General features: G+C 37.2%; 1 pseudogene; it reads left to right on the top strand.

Moving 5' to 3' along the window:
* Positions 1-120: 120 nt before the first annotated feature.
* Positions 121-21179, top strand: LOC140846709 (small integral membrane protein 14 pseudogene; annotated as a pseudogene).
* The last annotated feature ends 96 nt before the right edge of the window (positions 21180-21275 follow it).

Here is a 21275-nt window from a genome sequence, read left to right as displayed (position 1 = left end):
GTTGATTCATTCTTTGTGATAATTTATGAGAAAATTTCTAATTAAAGTAAATACTTAAACTATATAACTAATAACATGAATAGATTCTCATTATAAAAAAATTTAACCTTACAGATAAGGTTAAAGTCCCTTGGAACACCATCTACAATTCCTGTGGGCGCCCCAGTGGATGGTAACTCTTACTTACCCTACTATACTAGTGAATTATAATAGGGAAAAACAACCTTAATACATGTTAGAAGGGAAATGGTCTGGCTAAATAAAATATGGTGTAGTCATATGATAGATTACTATATTGGAATTTAAAAAATTAACTTCATTAACATGGATAGGTCTCAGAAGTAAAATGCTTCATGAAAATAGCAAGTTATAGAAAGATATGTACAAGTTATGAACAAAACAATACTATACATCTTCTCTGACTATATATGTATGTGAATATATTTTTAAAGGTTCAGAAGAACCCATACCAAACGCATAACAGTGATTATTTGGGGGAGGAGGTGTAGATGGGAGAGACAAGGGGTGGAAACCAGAATTAGGAGGGTAGTCCAAGGAATCTTTAGCTTTATCCATAATACGTTGATTTTTTAAAGATAGAGTATTCATGTTTCACTTGCTAATTTAAAATACTGTCTTGTTTTTTTTTAATTTTTTAATTTTTTTCTTATCATTAATCTATAATTACATGAAGAACATTATGTTTACTAGGGTCCCCCCTTCACCAGCTCTCCCCAACAAACCCCATTACAGTCACTGTTCATCAGTGTACTAAGATGTTGTAGAATCACTACTTGTCTTCTCTGTATTGCACAGCCTTCCCCATTCCCCCCCTCACATTATACATGCTAATCATAATACCCCCTTTCTTCTTCCCCACCCTTATCCCTCCCTTCCCTCCCATTCTCCCCAGTCCCTTTCCCTTTGGTAACTGTTAGTCCATTCTTGGGTTCTTTGATTCTGCTGCTGTTTTGTTCCTTCAGTTTTTCTTTGTTCTTATACTCCACATATGAGTGAAATCATTTGGTATTTGTCTTTCTCCGCTTGGCTTATTTCACTGAGCATAATACCCTCTAGCTCCATCCATGTTGTTGCAAATGGTAGGATTTGTTTTCTTCTTATGGCTGAATAATATTCCATTGTGTATATGTACCACATCTTTATCCATTCATCTACTGATGGACACTTAGGTTGCTTCCATTTCTTGTCTATTGTAAATAGTGCTGCAATAAACATAGGGGTGCCTCTGTCTTTTCGAACTGGGTTGCTGCATTCTTAGGGTAAATTCGGAGGAGTGGAATTCCTGGGTCAAATGGTATGTCTATTTTGAGCTTTTTGAGGAACTTGCATACTGCTTTCCACAATGGTTGAACTAATTTACATTCCCACCAGCAGTGTAGGAGGGTTCCCCTTTCTCCACAACCTCACCAACATTTGTTGTTGTTTGTCTTTTGGATGGTAGCCATCCTTACTGGTGTGAGGTGATATCTCATTGTGATTTTAATTGGCGTTTCTCTGATAACTAGCAATGTGGAGCATCTTTTCATGTGTCTGTTGGCTATCTGAATTTCTTCTTTGGAGAACTGTCTGCTCAGCTCCTCTGACTATTTTTTAATTGGATTATTTGCTTTTTGTTTGTTGAGGTGCATGAGCTGTTTATATATTTTAGATGTCAAGCCTTTATCGGATCTGTCATTTACGAATATACTCTTGCATACTGTAGGGTACCTTTTTGTTCTATTGATGGTGTCCTTTGCTGTACAGAAGCTTTTCAGCTTGATATAGTCCCACTTGTTCATTTTTGCTTTTGTTTTCCTTGCCCGGGGAGATATGTTCATGAAGAAGTCGCTCATGTTTATGGCCAAGAGATTTTTGCCTATGTTTTTCTCTAAGAGTTTTATGGTTTCATGATTTACATTCAGGTCTTTGATCCATTTCAAATTTACTTTTGTGTATCGGGTTAGACAGTGATCCAGTTTCATTCTCTTACATGTAGCTGTCCAGTTTTGCCAGCACCATCTGTCATTTCCCCATTGTATGTCCATGGCTCCTTTATCGTATATTAATTGACCATATATGTTTGGTTAATGTCTGGAGTCTCTATTCTGTTCCACTGGTCTGTGGCTCTCTGTTCTTGTGCCGGTACCAAATTGTCTTGATTACTATGGCTTTGTAGGAGAGCTTGAAGTTGGGAAGTGAGATCGCCCCCACTTTATTCTTCCTTCTCAGGATTGCTTTGGCTATTCGGGGTCTTTGGTGTTTCCATATGAATTTTAGAACTATTTGTTCCGGTTTGTTGAAGAATGTTGTTGGTAATTTGATAGGGATTGCATCAAATCTGTAGATTGCTTTGGGCAGGATGTCCATTTTGATAATACTAATTCTTCCTAGCCAAGAGCATGGGATGAGTTTCCATTTGTTAGTGTCCCCTTTAATTTCTCTTAAGAGTGTCTTACAGTTTTCAGGATATAGGTCTGTCACTTCTTTGGTTAGGTTTATTCCTAGGTATTTTATTCTTTTTGATGCAATTGTGAATGGAATTGTTTTCCTGATTTCTCTTTTTATTGGTTAATTGTTAGTGTTCAGGAAAGCTACAGATTTCTGTGTGTTAATTTTGTATCCTGCAGCTTTGCTGTATTCTGATATCAGTTCTAGTAGTTTTGGAGTGGAGTCTTTATGGTTTTTTATGTACAATATCATGTCATCTGCAAATAGTGACAGTTTAACTTCTATACCAATCTGGATTCCTTGTATTTGTTTTGTCTAATTGCCATGGCTAGGACCTCCAGTACTATATTAAATAACAGTGGGGAGAGTGGGCATCCCTGTCTTGTTCCCGATCTCAGAGGAAAAGCTTTCAGCTTCTCGCTGTTCAGTATGATGTTAGCTGTGGGTTTATCATATATTGCCTTTATTATGTTGAGGTACTTGCCCTCTATACCCATTTTGCTGAAGAGTTTTTATCATGAATGGATGTTGAATTTTGTCGAATGCTTTTTCAGCATCTCTGGAGATGATCATGTGGTTTTTGTCCTTATTGTTTATGTGGTGGATGATGTTGATGGATTTTCTAATGTTGTACCATCCTTGCATCCCTGGGATGAGTCCTACTTGGTCATGGTGTATGATCCTTTTGATATATTTTTGAATTTGGTTTGCTAATATTTTGTTGAGTATTTTTGCATCTACGTTCATCAGGGATATTGGTCTGTAATTTTCTTTGTTGGTGGGGTCTTTTCCTGGTTTTGGTATTAGGGTGATGTTGGCTTCATAGAATGAGTTTGGGAGTATTCCCTCCTCTTCTATTTTTTGGAAAACTTTAAGGAGAATGGTTATTATGTCTTCACTGTATGTCTGATAAAATTCCAAGGTAAATCCATCTGGCCCGGGGTTTTTGTTTCAGGGTAGTTTTTTTGATTACCACTTCAATTTCTTTGCTCGTAACTGGTTTGCTTAAATTTTGTGTTTCTTCCTTGGTCAGTTTTGGACGGTTGTATTTTTCTAGGAAGTTGTCCATTTCTTTAGGTTTTCCAGCTTGTTAACATATAGGTTTTTGTAGTAGTCTCTATTAATTCTTTGTATTTCTGTGGAGTCTTGTGATTTTTCCTTTCTCGTTTCTGATTCTGCTGATGTGTGTTGATTCTCTTTTTCTGTTAATAAGTCTGGCTAGAAGCTTATCTATTTTGTTTATTTTCTCAAAGAACCAGCTCTTGGTTTCATTGATTTTTTCTGTTGTTTTATTCTTCTCAATTTTGTTTATTTCTTCTCTGATCTTTTTTATGTCCCTCCTTCTGCTGTCTTTAGGCCTCATTTGTTCTTTTTCCAATTTCGATAATTGTGATGTTAGACTATTCATTTGGGATTGTTCTTCCTTCTTTAAGTATGCCTGGATTGCTATATACTTTCCTCTTAAGACTGCTTTTGCTGCGTCCCACTGAAGTTGGGGCTTTGTGTTGTTGTCATTTGTTTCCATATATTCCTTGATCTCTTTTAATTTGTTCGTTGGTCCATTGATTATTTAAGAGCATGTTGTTAAGCTTCCATGTGTTTGTGAGCCTTTTTGTTTTCTTTGTAGAATTTATTTCTAGTTTTATACCTTTGTGATCTGAAAAGTTGGTTGGTAGAATTTCAATCGTTTTGAATTTACTGAGGCTCTTTTTGTGGCCTAGTATGTGGGTCTATTCTGGAGAATGTTCCATGTGCACTTGAGAAGAATGTGTATCCTGTTGCTTTTGGATGTAGAGTTCTATAGATATCTATTAGGTCCATCTGTTCTAGTGTGTTGTTCAGTGCCTCCGTGTCCTTACTTATTTTCTGTCTGGTGGATCTGTCTTTTGGAGTGAGTGGTGTGTTGAAGTCTCCTAAAATGAATGCATTGCATTCTGTCTCCTCCTTTAGTATTTGTTTCACATATGCTGGTGTTCCTGTGTTGGGTGCATATATATTTATGATGGTTATATCCTCTTGTTGGACAGAGCCCTTTATCATTATGTAATGCCCTTCTTTATCTCTTGTTACTTTCTTTGTTTTGAAGTCTATTTTGTCTGATACTAGTACTGCAACACCTGCTTTTATCTCCCTGTTGTTTGCATGAAATATCTTTTTCCTTCCCTTGGCTTTTAGTCTGTGCATGTCTTTGGGTTTGAGGTGGGTTTCTTGTAAGCAGCATATAGATGGGTGTTGCTTTTTAATCCATTCTGTTACTCTGTGTCTTTTGATTGGTGCATTCAGTCCATTTACATTTAGGGTGATTATTGAAAGATACGTACTTTTTGCCATTGCAGGCTTTAGATTCGTGGTTAGCAAAAGTTCAAGGTTAGCTTCTTTAGTATCTTACTGTGTAACTTAACTTGCTTCTTGAGCTGTTCTAAACACTGTTGATTCTTTATTTCTCTCCCTGCTTATTTCTCCTCCTCCATTCTTTTTATGTTGAGTGTTTTATTCTGTGCTCTTTTGTGTTTCCTTTGACTGCTTTTGTGGGTAATTGATTTTGTTTTTTGCCTTTAGTTAGTATTTGGTTGGTCTCCATTCTTTGCTGTGATTTTATTTTATCTGGTGACATCTATTTAGTCTTAGGAGTGCTCCCACCTAGAGCAGTCCCTCTAAAATACCTGGTAGAGGTGGTTTGTGGGAGGCAAATTCCCTCAACTCTTGCTTGTCTGGGAATTGTTTAATCCCTCCTTCAGATTTAAATGATAATCATGCTGGATACAGTATTCTTGGTTCAAGGCCCTTCTGTTTCATTGCATTAAATATATCATGCCATTCTTTTCTGGCCTGTAAGGTTTCTGTTGAGAAGTCTGATGATAGCCTGATGGGTTTTCCTTTGTAGGTGACCTTTTTCCTCTCTCTAGCTGCTTTTAATACTCTGTCCTTGTCCTTGATCTTTGCCATTTTAATTATTATGTGTCTTGGTGTTGTCCTCCTTGGGTCCCTTCTGTTGGGAGTTGTGTGTACTTCTGTGGTCTGATCGATTATTTCCTCCCCCAGTTTGGGGAAGTTTTCAGCCATTATTTCTTCAAATACACTTTCTATCCCTTTTTTCTCTCTCTTCTTCTGGTACCCCTATAATCCGGATATTGTTCCTTTTGGATTAGTCACACAGTTCTCTTTATATTGTTCATTACTTAAGATCCTTTTATCTCTCTCTGCGTCAGCTTCTATGCGTTCCTGTTCTCTGGCTTCTATTCCATCAGTGGCCTCTTGCATCTTATCCATTCTGCTTATAAATCCTTCCAGAGATTGTTTCATTTCTGTAATCTCCCTCCGGACGTCATCCCTTAGCTCTTGCATATTTCTCTGCAGCTCCATCAGCATGGTTATGACCTTTATTTTGAATTCTTTTTCAGGAAGAGTGGTTAGGTCTATCTCCTCAGGGGTTGACTGTGATTTTGGTCTGTATCAAATTCTTCTGCCTTTTCATGGACATAGAGGTAGCTGTGCGGAGCTGACGCGTGTGTCGGCTGTAAGAACGTCCCTTCTTGCTGGTTTGTGGCCTTCCTCTCCTGGGAGAACAGTGACCTTTAGCGACTTGTGCTGGGCAGCTGGGCGCAGATGGGGCCTCTGATTCTTGCCCGGCCTCTGTGGAGTTAAGCTCTGCGCTTGCTGTGGGCGTGGCCTGCCTCAGGCTCCTGCTCCAATATGGTGGAGCCGTGTCGGAGGGGAAACAGGCGGGAGGCTGTTTATCGCCATGAGGGGCCTCCGAGCTGTGCTGCTGCCCAGTGGGTTAGGGCGCCCGGAGTTCCCCGGGATTCCCTGCCGCTGGGCTAAGTGTCCCGGGACACTTCCGTCCAGCTGTGAGGGTCCTATTCCTTTAAGAGTTTCAAAAAGCACTTGCTTTTCTTTGTCCCAGGGGCACCGACTGCGGGGAACCTGCTCATAGGTCTTACTGTCCTGTTTCCCTAGTATGCAGCACCCCATGCACTGTGTGTCTGTGCTCTGGTGCGGATGGCTGGGGCTGGGTGTTTAGCAGTCCTGGGCTCCCTCTCCCTCCCTCTCTGACTCCTCTCCTCCTGGTGGGAGCTGGGGTGAGGGGCATTCGGGTCCTGCTGGGCCCCAGCTTGTATCTTACCCCCTTCGCGAGGTGCTGGGTTCTCACAGGTGTGGATGTAATCTGGCTGTTGTCCTGTGTCTTCTGGTCTCTGTTTTAAGAATAGTTGTATTTGTTGTATTTTCAAAAATATATATGGTTTTGGGAGGAGATTTCTGCTGCTCTACTCACGCCGCCATCTTGGCTCCAATACTGTCTTGTTTTTTATAAATTAACTATTGAGGTACTGTTTACACAAAATAAAATACACTCATTAACTTTTGACAAACTTAGTCCCCTTCTTCCATGTAACCATCACTTCAATCATATAGAAAACATTTTCCATCATCCCCCAATGTTCCCTTATACCTGTTTTCCAAATCAATTTCTCTGCCCCAGCCCTAGGTAGCCACAGATCTGCTTTTTGTTACTGTTGATTAATCTTTTCTAGAATGCATAAAAATGGAATACTACAATGTGTACTCTGCCTTCTTCCACTCCACCTTGATCTGTGTATATGTCAGTAGTCTCTTCCATTTTGCTGCTGTTTTGTTGTGTGATAGATCATTCAGGTGGAACTGTGGCAGTAAATGTTAAGCATCTCATGTTTTGAATAGCATTATTTTGAATCTTGGAAACTCAGGTTAAAGATTCCAAGATGGGTTCCAAATAGAAGTGAAACCTTAATTATTTTGAAAAGTAACTGACAATGACAGAAAGATTGATTAGATTTAGATCAGATTGGCTTTTATGATTAAGGTATGGAAAACAGCTCTCAGGTTTATAAATTGGAAATTAAAGAGTCATTTGCCAATATGATGTCCTGTTACTGCCAGTATACTTAATTTCTAAATATATAAATTCAGGTTTAAAAATCTTAAGGACTTTGGAGTTAACATAATGTTAAACCAAGTACTGCTTTTATAGGTCAAAACCTTTTGAATCATCAGCAGTTTCATACAGTATAACTTAATTTCTTATTTTGTTTTCCATTATGATTTCAATGAGTTTACTAACAAGAAGAAACTAAAGAATAAAACTGAAAGGCATACTTGGTTTTTTAATATAAGAGAAATAAGTGGAAAGGAGAAGAGTGATGGGATTGGGGACAAGTAGGGTAAGCATGGAAAAGAGATGATCTAAAACAGCGTTCTTTAAAGTCCAAATTTTTATAGTATCAACTACTTCAAACTATCAAATAAAATGTGAATTAACATGATAGACATTTGTTTGATCCTTGAAAGTATTAATTTTCTGTGCTTATCTATTAGTGTTTTGGAGTCCACTGGATTATGAGCTCCTTTAGGGCAGGGTTTATATCTTTATTAATATAACCTCTATGCCTAGCACATAATAGTTGTCAATTTGTTACTTTAAATTTTGACCAAAGCATTGTTAAGCCCCCAATAACTAATACCTAAATTTTGATTCATAATGTGCTGATACTAATAATTACTGTAACTGCCATCCATCTTACCCATCCTTTAAGTCCTAGCTTATATGACACCTTATCACCTACATTTCTGACCTACTGGTGTAAGTAATTTTCTCTGCTGAACTCTTTTAAAAGCATAAGGAAAGTTTGCTGAATATGTACTATGTGGCAGACTCTGAGCTTTTTTAATTGTAAAATACATGTAATGAAATTTACCATTTTAGTCATTTTAAGTGTACAGTTCAGTGGTAATAAGTACATTCACAGTGTTGTGGAGCTATCACCACCATCCATCTGCAGGGTGTTTTCACCCAAACTGAAACTCTGTGCCCAATAGCAACTGCCCATTTATCCTGCTCCCTGGTAGCCCCCATTCTGCTTTCTGTCTCTTGAGTTTGGCTGCTCTAGGTTACCTCATATAAGTGGAATTATACAATATTTATTTTTTTGTGCCTGGCATATTTCACTTAGCATAGTGTTTTCAAGGTTCATATTGTAGCATGTATCAGAATTTCATTCCTTTTTAAAGCTGAATAGTATTCCATTATATGTATATACTGTATTTTGTCCATCAATTCATCTGTTGGTGGACATTTGGGTTGTTTCCAACTTCTGGCTATTATACATACAGTTGACTCTTGAACAGCGTGGATTTGAGCTGCATGGGTCCACTTACAGTTATTTACCAATTTAATTTTCATTAAATATATTGGAGAATTTTTTTGAGATTTGAAACATTGAAAAAGTTTTATTTTCTCTAGCTTTTTTGTAAGAATATAGTATATAATACATATATAAAATATGTTAAGTGATTGTTTATGTTATTGGTAAAGGCTTCTGGTCAACAGTAGGCAATTAATAGTTAAGTTTTTGGGGAATCAAAATTGCACATGGTTATTTTTGACTGTACAGGAGTCAGCACCCCTAACCCCACATTGTTCAAGTGTTGACGTCATGCTGCTGTGAACATGGGTATACAGATATCTGTTTGAGTCCCAGCTTCCAGTTCTTTTGAGTGTATACCTAGAATTGAAAGTGCTGGGTCATAAGGTAAACTCTGTTTAATTTTCAAGAAAGTACCATACTGTTTTCACAAACCTGTACATTTTACATTCTCTGTCAGCAATGTACCAGGGATCCAGTTTTGCCACATGCTAAGCACCACTTGTTATTTCTGGTGATTTTTTGTTTTTTAATAATAGCCATTCTAATGGGTGTGAAGTGATACCATGTTATGGTTTTGATGAGCTCTTCATATTAAACTTACTTAATTCTCATAAAACACTCTGAAATTTAAATACTATTGTCATCACCATTTTAGGAATGAGGAATCTCAGGCTCAGTGAACTCAACTTGCTCCTGATGCTGAAAGAAAGTGGTGGGGTGAGGATTCCAGTCCAGGCAGTCTTGCTCTAGGATCCACACTTCGAGTTTTTTCTCCTTATAGTTAGTTACCTTTGTACTGCTCCTATCCCCAACTAGGTTTGTAAGATTTTTTGAAATCAAATACATGATGATTATCTTTGAATCCCCAAAGTGCTTATTTAGTATAACTCTTGAATGATGTAGATGATAATGTTTACAGATGAGGAAATTTAGGCATAGAGATGCTTAGTTATTTTCCCAACATCATACAGACAGTATAAGATTGGAACCTAGAGTTCCTGCTCTTAACCACTATATAAATATGTATTAACTGTGAACACTTTTTAATGGATTCACATCATGGTAGTGTCTGCTAATTTGTAGCAGTCTCCCTATCTATCTCTGAACTAAATTTCTTTATAAAAAAAAAATTGAACATTTACTATCTACTAGCCATTTTGTTAAACTGATCCACAAATGAACTTGCATTGTATCTTGATAACATTTAGTTACATACCAAACTTCATTGCACTGATGAACTCTATGTAGCAAGATGTCATATGAAGACATAAAGCAAAACCTCACCTTCTAAAATTAAGATTAATTGACAATTAAATGCCAGATTCTTGGAGGAATTTCAACAGCATAAGGAAGTTGGAATCAGCTGAGGAAAAACTCAGAACCTGCTTTATCTTGTCGACTGCATCTCTTCTGCTCATCTTGAGGAAGAGAATGTGGGTGTGATTCCAATCTGTCATAGGAAAATAGTGCTTATGCTGAGGAGGTATTTGTGAGCAGAAATTAAGGAAGTGTCTCAAATGTTTAGACTGATCATGGTCACTTTAATTTACATATTGTCAAGGCAGCTGCTGAGCAGAGCGCCCAGGGCACTGATCACATTCAATGAGGAACTGAACTCATCACTCAGAATTTTAAATTAGATCAGTGATCTCCAACTCTTTGCCTCTTGAGTAAGCTGATTGGACAGTCTCAAATCTTTCAGTGAAAAGTAGTTGTCCGGTGGTGAATTTGAGAAAATAATTTGGCATTGGAAAAAATTTTTTCTAATCACTTCTGTCATACAGAAATATTAATAAAAATGTGCATAGGGTCTCTACCTGTCTTCTGAGGATGTTTTCTTTTCATGTCTAGTGAGTTCATAATGGTCCAAGAGTTCTGGTGTAAAGCTTTGTTGCATTCCAAGTATAAAAAAGTAAATCCATTGATTGTTATTTGCATATTCTTAGGAGGCTATAGCTTGCTTTTGAGTTGCTGTAATTGAACTAACTGGCAATTGTATTATTAAACTAACGCTCTTTTAACCCACACTTGTTTTATTGACTCATTCCTACTCTGGTCATAAATTTGGGAGTTTGGTGTAACAAAAAGACCTTGCAGCTTTTGGATATTTGGTTTGGGACTGGTAATTTCTAGTACTCCTTTTCAGGAAAGAAAAATTATGATTTTTCAGACTTAAGGGGTTACAAGCTGGATTCATCTTTACTGAGCAAACTGTCACTTTCCCATTCAAAAAAAGTAAGTAGGGCCACCTAAGAGGAAGAATGTTGGCTTAAAATAGAATAATACAAAGCAGGAGGCACTTGGATTTTGAAGAGTTGCTACCCACGCCATCTGGACAATGTTAAATTGAGAAAGGCTGCAGGCTCCGGGAGTCCTGCCTTGTGGCCCCAGTTATGGGATTTGGGGTTGGGATGCTTGCGTACAATGTTCATGAGGCTGATTTCCTAAAATTGTGGAGCTTTGGTAACCCCTGTTCCCCCAGCTGCAAGCCATGATTCCTCTTCAGAATGAGAAGGGTAATTAAGGGAGCTTTCAGGAGTACAGAGAGATGAGGCATGAGCCTGGGCTTTATTGGTATTGCTGACAAACATTTTTAAGTAATAAATCCTTTATGTACTGGAAGGAATAGCCTTGATCAAAGAGGACAGTGGGATGAGTCAGATAATACAGATCTGCCTTTTTGCCATGTGACCCTGGGCATAGTCTTAGTTTTTCCATGCCTTCTATTCCTCATCTGTAGACTGGGAATAACAGTACACCCTCAACGGGCAGTGGTGGTGAAGCTTAGAGGTAATGAGGGGCTTGTCTCACATAGTGTCTGAGAGATGGCAAGTAGTAGATATACTGTTACTATGATTTGTAATAACCCACTTGTTATTTTTTCTGCTCTGCCTTCTATGTCTGGCTTTGCTTATGGTCCAACCTAAATACAATTCTCTTATGCTTTATCAGCAAACACACTATACATCACTGAAGGCTCCATAAGGAAGTGTGTATAGGAGGCGTTTCACATTACCTATTTCCAGGGCATATGCACAGCTTGTACACACCTGCATGGCTGACGAGTGTAAAAATACTGAATACTTCTAAACTGCTTGGTAAGTAACTTCTGTCCCAAGCCCCACCTCCCCTCTCTCCCACTTTGCCCTGAAAATTCCTGACCCACTCCTAGACACCATCATGATGCAGCAAATAATGAGCCAGTGCTGGTACAACCTTGGAGTAGCCTGCTCCAGGTCTGGGGCTGATTGGTGATGCCCGAGTAATTGGAGACTATGCAGTTGGCATCTCCCCCAAGTAACAGCATTGTTAGCATGGGACATAGTCCATTTCTCGCTTTGTCGGATAGAGTGGGCCCTGTGTGTGCGGATTGCTGTACTGGAATACCGATCATCGCTTGAGTCAAACACAGCTCTCTTATAGACAGCAGCAGCACAAACGTGGAAGGGAGAATTGAAAATACATTGTAAGGGTTGCACAGTATACATGTAATGTGTATTGCTTGAATATAGTCTGGTAAGTTAAAAATACATGATAAACCCCAGAGAAGCAACTAACTAAATAAAATAGGTATAGCTGATGAGTCATAGTAGAGAGGAAATGTGATAAAAAAACGAAGACAGGAAAAAGGAAAAGAATGGGTAGGACAAATGGAAAACAAATAGCCAGAGGGCATATTTAAACCCATCCATACTGGCCTTAATAAACAGTAAATGTAAATGTTCTAAACACTCAAAAGAAACTGTTAAGAGTTGAATCAAAACAGGAGGGGCCGAAGCCGGCGGTTGGGTCTCAGAGCAGCCTTGCCGTTCTGGAAGCTCCAGGCAGTTTTTCTGCCAAGCCTTGGTCCTGGCCCCCATTATCCTTGCCCCCTCGGTTGTTGCCTGGGTGGATTTAAACAGTCAAGATAAATCCAGCTGGGAAATCATGGCAGGAGGTGGATTTGATCCCTGTGAATGTTCGCTCTCATGAATGTGCGATGAGAAGGCTGATGAGTCTATTGAGGCAGTCCCAGTCCTGCTGCACAGACAGAATGTCTGCAGGAATTAGCAGGACCCTCCGGTGATAATGGCATCAGTGTTACCATGATCTTAATTAATGGCCTGGATGGTTATTGCAGTGATCTTGTTTCTACTGAGACAACCTAATCTAAGAGGATCCAACCTAACTGGAAAGCCAGCAAGTCCTCATAATGGACCTGATCCTCCTGTGGACTTTGTGATACAGGAAGTGACAATAGTTAAAACCTTGAACCACCAAATGAACGAAGATGACCCAAGTACTCTTAACCAGATTAGAACTTTCCTTTTTGCTTCTGTGATATGGGATGGCATAGTTTCCACGAGCTTCTAAAATTTCACTTGCAAGCTTGTTTTTGCTTCCTGTGTTACCACCATTCCTTTTTATGGCATATTTGATTAAATGATTGTATTTTAAAAAGTTACATGGGCTTTTTTGGTTATCCTAAATGTAAACATTCCACTCATTCGATGGGTAACTGTGGTAATTTTTGTGATTTCTGGCCTGATTGAAGAAAACCTGAGATCTCTGTATTTAACTATTTTAAATAGTTTTGTAGGTTTTAAGATTGCTTTTTTCACAAGGTATTTAAAAAGTCACTTGGGGTTATCTGAGAGTGCATGAAAGAAAATTAGAACCACACTATTGACAATTGCCTTGGTAGTTTATTTGTGGGTGGCAGTTTTCTCTAGTTCTTGGGACTGTGGCAGCCTTTGGAATATTTTATGAGTTATAACTGAAATCTGTCATCCACTCTAGCTGGCTTGTGACTAGAAAAGGAGGAGAGACAAAATGAAATAATTATTTAGTGTTTTTTATTCCCATAAAAATGTCTAATATTAAGAAAACTTTAAACATGATTTCAATATGGTAGATGATTTATAGTCCATATGTGACATTTGTAAGCCACTGTGCACTAGCCTTACAAGGTTCATGAAAGGAGGGAAAAGGTTAATTCTTTCTGCCTTTGCCAAATATCATCTATGCAGAAATAATTTAAGTTATAATTTATTTTTTGAATGGGTGCCTCTCAGGAGCTGCTTTTCTGTTCTAACATTTACTTCCCTGTTAAATGAAACTATCTTAAAGTTGTATTGGGGGCCTTTTGGGTTACTGACATTTGAATGCTTATTTGCTCTTTTTTTTCCTTTTAATACAAAAATCTGAGTCTTTTGTTATCCTTCTGACCTTGAATATTGAATGAATTCTTAATTTACAATGAGGGAAAGGGAAAATGAGAAGCAATCAGATCTTTTTCTTCCCTCTTATCTCATTCTTGTTTGGTAATGGGATGAATCTGGGTGGAGAGGAGCATTAATATAAGTAAAAATTTTGAAATGTACAAAAAGTAGAAGTCTGCATTGTTTTGCCCAGTTTGAAAGAAAATTAATAGAAATGGCATTTTTTAAAAAGTCTGCATGACTTTTGTGACTATAGAATTTTTTGTTAGAAAGTGATTACAGATGACCTGTGGTAGCTAGAAGTTATTTTGTATCAATGTAAGGATTTTTCATCCTAGATCAGTCTAACTTTTCACAGTACCAATCTGAAAAATTCTATCAAGTAAACTTCTCTATATCTTTGTACTGTTTAATAGAGTCTCTGATAGAATTGTGTGATGCTCTTAGGGCATTTTCTCCCCCTTTATTATGGTTACATTCTAGGCCATAAACATTGTAAGGGCTTCATTTCATCATATAATCCACTCTTGACTGCTTGGATTCCTCCTGTGCATCTTGGCTTTGTGCTCAACTTCTTGAAATAATATAACATACTGTTAATTACTTGTGCTAATTGAAGGGTATCTTAACACAGGTAAGTCAAATCCTGGATAAATGAACACTACAGATTTAAGGTTTTTTTCTCTTGCTGTGGGCCTACTAGAAGCCTTCCCAACTCTATAGCTATTTAAAGCAGTAAGGGTAGAATGGCATAAAATGTAGCTAAATCCCTATAAACATTCCTTTTTCTGCCCTTGCCCCCTGAATTTTGAAGGCTTGCTCATACGTCCTAGTAGTCTGTTCCCCAAGCTGCTAGAAAGCTGGTATCTAGCATAGATACTGATGTACTCACTGAATCTACGTCTCACAAATAATTGAGGATTGGCTTTGGTTGAAGATGTGGCTGTGACATAGAAACAGAATGTTTGGTGTTAGCTAGAGGTCTGAAAATCTTATTCTGGAAACTGTTATTCTTGGTTCTTCACTTCGGTCACATATGCTTAATTGACATTACATATAGAATATTAACCTTTTTCTATATGGATCATCTAATTAGTAATAAAAGTTATTAGTGAAGTATTTAGTCTTCAGTTTTTACTTCTAAAATTCTCCGCATTCCTGAAAAAGACAGTGTGTTACTGCATCTAAAGGATTCCTATCAGCCTAATAAGTAATTTATATCATTCTATTTAATTCTTAAAGCTTCTACATGTGGCCTTCTTATCGAGCACACTCTTATTCATTACTTGGCCTGTAAACATTCGCCTGAACTGACTATCATCATTTTTCAATAATTTGGAAAAATGAGAAAGTTTCACATTTTAATCACTTTGGCTTTTAAATATCATTAAGAGTTCATTTTGGTTTAGAGTCATTTAATGTTGTTTTAAGCAAAATAATTTGTTTTTGCTTTCCATATGGAAAAAGTTAACATTGGAACTGTATGTCGTAAAAGATTTTATCATGTATCTATCCAAAAACCATCCCAAAGTCAACAAGTTATATTTTAAACAACTTGCAGAGATTTTCCAAAGTAAGCTATTAAGTTCAGCTATTCCATGGTTACTTTCAGGGTCTTTGTGGTATGTCATGTGATAGTATTTATGAAATTACAAAGTTCTTAATTTTCAAAGGAACCTTGGAGATCTATCACTCTGAATGAAAGTCTGTCACTCCAAATGAATATGTGCTAAAATTTGACCAGCTCAGCTTAAGACACAAAACAGCAACTTTAAGGAGAAATGAAGAGAGTTTACAGTTAGTGGGTTAAATTTTTTTTGTTGCAATAGTAGGTTTAGTTTTAGCATAATATTTCTAATTGAAAAGTCATATGTGTTTGTTACTGTGTCTAGTGATTACTTTCTTAAAAGCAAAATGGTTCATGTGATATATTAAATCTCAATTGCTGTTTTTAAATGTTTAATCATGCTGAACAAATCATGTCTGTGCCATCCAGGGTTTATCGTAATCTTTTAATGAGTACTTGGATTGGGATAAAGGGCTGTACTATGCACGTTTTACTAAACAATAAATAGAAAATGTTAGTAACAAATAAATAAAAAGACAAACTGTCAAATTGGATAAAAAGGCAAGACCTAGCCATATGTTGTCTATAAGGAACCCACTTTAGATATAAGGATACCAATAGGTTAAAAATAAAAAAATGGCAAAATGTATCATGCGAACATTAACTAAAAGGAAGAAGCTATGTTAGTATCAAACAAAGTAGACTTCAGAACAATGAGTATTATCAGATAAAGAACATTTCAAAATGTCAAAGAATTCATCAGATGCAACGATCCTAAGTATGCATCTAATAAAAGAGGTTCAAAATACACGAAACAAAGATTGACAAGGACTAAAGGGAAAAATAGGCAAATTCATTTACAGGTGGAAATTTCAACTCTTCACTCAGTCATAGCACAAGTAGACAGCAAATCAGTAATGAGATAGCTTGAAAAACACTATTAACCATTTTGACCTACATATTTATAGAACACTCCACCCAAAAACCAGCAGAATACATCCTTTTCAAATGTACCTGTGATATCAAGATAGATCATGTTCTGGGCCGTAAAACTACTCTCAATACATTTGAGAGGATTGAAACCATATGAAGTACATATATACTCTGACAAATCAATAACAGTTTCTGAAAAATACTCGAGTATTTAGAAATTAAACTGCCTAATTCTAAATAACTCATGGGTAAAAAACATAAGAAAGATCAGGAAATATTTTGTATTGAATCAAAATGACAATACAACACCCAGATTTGTGGGATGCAGCTAAAGCAGTGCTTAGAAAGAAACTGATAGTATTAATTATTTTAGAAAAGGTTCACATTAATGATCTAAGCTTCCACCTAACATACTAGCAAAAGATCAAATTGAGCAGAATGAAGGAAACAATAAACAAAAATTAATGAAACAAAAAACTGAAAAGCAATAGAGAAAAAAAGAAAATCAGAAACAGATTCTTTAAAAATGATGATAAAAAGAAGCTTTTCGGAAGATGGATCTAACCGACTCCACCAGGAGGGGGGAAAAACAAATTACTGGTACCAAGAATGAACATGGAGATGTTGCTATAGATTCTACAGACTTTAGAATGATAAAAAGTTGATATTTTGAATTAAAAAATGATACTATGAATAATATGCCAATAATTAAACAACTTAGATGAAATGGATAAATTCTTTGAAATACACAAATAACCTGAGCTTACTCAAGAAGAAATGGAAAACTTGAAATAGTCCTTGTATCTATTCACTATATCCATATTGAATTCTCAGTGAAAATCTTTCCCACTAATAAAATTCCAGCTCCATATAGCTTCACTAGTAAATTTTACCAAACATCTGAGGATGAATAATAGCATCATTTTCCTGATACCAAAACCAAAGACCTTATAAGTAAACATCAGTGTATCTCATGAACATGCACATCTTAACAAATATTTAGCAAATTTCTGCAAACAAATGAATCCAATCCATTAAAAAATTTTTAAGACCAAGTGAGTTTTATTCTGTGAATTTAAGGTTGGTATAACATTGAAACTCAGTGTAATTCACCATAATAGCAGACTAAAGAAGAAAAATCATATGCTCTTCCATACATGTGGAAGGAGCATATGGTCAAATTCAATACCTATTCATGGTTTTGAAAATAACACTTTCAGCAAACTAGAAATGGAAGGAAACCTAAACATGGTAAGGGATGTTAAAAATCTGGAACTAACATTGTACTTAATGGTGAAAGATTAATTTCTTCCTGTGATACAGAGCAAGGCAAAGATGTCTGCTTATGCCACCTGTATTCAAATTGTACTGAGGTCCTAGTTGGTGCAATAATGCATTAAAAAATAAAATACACAGATTGGAAAGGATGAAGTAATACTGTCTCCATTCACAGATGACATCATTTGTGTAGAAAAACCTAAGGAATTTACAAAAACTACTAGAATTAGTAAGTTTAGCAAGGTCACACAATACATCATCAATAAACAAAAAATCTATTATAATTTTTACCTGCTAGTAATGAAAAATTGGAAAGAGCATCAAAAAGTATAAAATACAGATAAATTTAACAAAATAGTTGTAAGACGTGTACACTGAAAACTACAAATCTAGGTGAGAGAAAGATTTAAATAAATGAAAAGATGCTCACAAACAGAAGACTCAATATTTTTAAGGTACCAATTCTCTCTAGACTGAACAACAGAGCCAATGCATTGCCGCACATTTCCAGCAAGCTTTTTTTTAAAAAAAGTATATAAATAACAAAATTTACCATCTTAACCATTTTTAAGTGGCACAGTTCAGTGACATTAAGAACATTCATGTTGTGCAACCATCACCATCACCCATCTCAGGGACTTTTTAATCTTCCTAAACAAACTTTGATACATTAAACAACTCTCCATATCCACTCTCCCAGCTCCTGACAACCACCATTCCTGTTTGTTTCTATGAATTTAACTACTTGTATGAGGTCCCTCATATAATAATGGAATCATACGCTATTAGTCCTTTGGTGTTTGGCTTATTTTACTTAACAGAATGTCCTCAAGTTTCATCCTTGTTGTAGCATGTCAGCTGGCTTTCCTTGTTGTTGATGTAAAAATCAGTAAACTGATAAAAAAACTTACACGGAAATCCAGTGGGCCTAAAAGAGAACATTTTCAGGAGGAAAAAAGAACAAAGTTGGAAGACTTAACACTATTTGATTTCAAGATTTATCACGAAGTGGCAGTAATCAAGACAGGGTGGTACTGGCATGAAGATAGACATGGAAATGAGTAGAATAGAAGAGCAAATTCAGAAATACACAGATGTGTAATCAACTGGCTTTTGACAAGCTACTGATGTAATTCAGTGAGGAAAGGGTAGTACCTTGAACAAAAGGTGCTGGAACAACAGGGTATCCGTATGGAATACAATGAACCTCAAATTTTACCGATAAAATATACAAACAACCTGAAGTGAATAATAAACTTATATGTAAGAGCTAAAATATAAAATTGCCATAAGAAACAGCAGAGTTAAGCAAAGATTTCATAAATAGGTCACATAAAGCATAAAGTGTAAAAGAGAAAAATGACTATGTTGGATGTCATCAAGTTAAACTTTTGCTCTTCAAAGGAAGCTGTTAGGAAAATGAAAAGGCAGCCCACAGAATGGGAGTCAGTATTCACAAAGCAATAGCAAACAAGGACTTGTATCCAGAATATGTAAAGAGCTCTTAAAACCGATAACGTCCCCAAAAATGGACAAAAGATTTGAGTAGACACTTCACAAAAGAAATTATACAAACAATAAACACATGAAAAGATGCTAATGTCATTAGTAAGGGAAATGCAAATTAAAACTGTAATGAATTAATAAACTGCAATAGCTGAAACTGAAAGACTAGTAATAACCAAGTGTTGGTGAGAATATTGAACAACTAGAACTCTTATCTGTTGCTGGCAGGACTGTATAATTGACAATCATTTTAGAAAGTTGTTTGCCAGAGGGTTTCTTTTTCTTCTTAAGTAAACATGCACTTACCATACAACCCAGCAGTCTTTCTCCTAGACTACGCCTAGATTGCTCCTATATTACCAAAGAATTTTAAAAAATGGCCACATTAAGACTTATCCACATATATACTGTGTGATTCCACTTAATAAAATTCTAGAAAAAGTAAAACTATTGTGCTAAAAAGCAGCTCAGTGGTTGCCACGGGCTAAGGGTGGGGAGAGGGAATCACAAAGAAGCATAAAGAGGCTTTTGAGGATGATGGAAATGAAATGTTCTGTATCATTGTGGTATTAGTTACATGACTCAATCCATTCGTTCAAACTTACCAAACTGTACATGTAAAATTGGTGGATTTTACTGTATTCAAATTACACCTCAACAATGAAGAATAAGAGGATGATGGCATCTCCCCTCCAGGAGCCTACATAGTCTACATAGGAAGTAAAGTTTGGCTTTAAAAAAACTTTAAGACAGTGTATGATCAGGAGTCAGGTGTGGTTTAATTAAACATGTTAAATCACACCCGAAGTTATAGGACACCAGTAACCCCACACCCAAGGGTGCAGACCAGTAATGCTCAGCCCTGCCATGGGAGTGAGGGAAGCAAATCGCCCTCCTTCAGGGAAGGGATGTAAAACAGGCTTTCCTATTACGTCAGCCTGGGCTTTCCTGCCCCTTGTTCTTCAATCTGGAAGGCCTCTGGGTTCTTCTCTGACTGTGTAAGGCAATTTAAAGCAACTGCGCTGTAACTGCAGGGTGTACGGCATGCCCAGCATGGTGCTGGGGATTTGAAAGAAACAGACGGTAGGGCAATCATTGGGAAATTAAAAACCTACACTTTGAGAAGTACTGGGAAGTTGAGAATGAAAGTGAATAAATAGACTAAATATAAAGCATTTGGTTGTTTCACATGAACAATATGTGTGGGCAGCCTTTTGAGTAGCAGCCTACTGGGGATGAAGTGCCAAATCTAGTCATTCTGATAATCACCCCCAAAGAAGCTGGAAGAAAAGAACTCTGAGGCAGCAAAGGGACCCGGATGGAATTTGATGGATGCCGAGCCGGGAGAGGCAGAAGGAAGGGGAAGCGTTTTCTATTACAGGAGAGAGATGTGCACAACTCATTTGCAAAATGACACCCCCCAGAAACATTGTTATAGGTATAAAGAGTTTGATTTCCTTGGAGGTAAAGTGGAATTTGGAGCCAAGGAGGCAAAATTAAAGCTTTGTTGAATTATGGTTTTATCACGAGGTTCATGAAAAAAAATTCAGTTCATTTAGAAAGTTTTTTTTATTGGAGATGATCTTTAAAAAAAACTATTAGGTGAGATGTTGATCCTTGGAGAGGCCATGTGCGCAGGGGCTGGCGGTGTATGGGAACTCTCTGTACCTTTGCTCAATTTTGCTGTGAACCTAAAATGGCTCTAAAAAAGAATGTATGAAAGATTATTAGTAAGTTGGCTTTGTTTGACAGGGAAAGAATCGAGATGTGGCATTTTCAAACAATTCTAGGTCAGAGGTGTCTGGGTAATATGTCAGCATGAATGGGACAGTTTGCCATGTTTTCCTGGCCCCAAACTGGCTTCTTTTAATGAAGTCACATTAAAAGTCAAAATAGAGAAGCAAATCTAAATTTCAGAGCTTTCTGAATTGGGAGAAGTTGGTGAGTTGGATTCTCTGAGGAAGAGAATCACTGCTCCCCAGGGGCACTCATCACTCCCACCTACCTGTCTCACTCTGGTTAATGGGGGGCTCTACCCAGTCTGCATGAGGAATGGGGGTTCAGCAGAACCGGGTACCTTCTGGGGGCGCGAGGGAAGTGATGGAGGGAGGCGGAAAGGGGTGAGCAGATAAGCTGCTGACGCCCTCACAGAGAGCAGAC

Source organism: Manis javanica, chromosome 16 (genome assembly GCF_040802235.1).
Source record: "Manis javanica isolate MJ-LG chromosome 16, MJ_LKY, whole genome shotgun sequence".
NCBI classification, from domain to species: domain Eukaryota; kingdom Metazoa; phylum Chordata; class Mammalia; order Pholidota; family Manidae; genus Manis; species Manis javanica.
The sequence above is the reverse complement of the archived record's forward strand: the minus strand, read 5'-3'. Positions and strand labels throughout refer to the sequence as shown.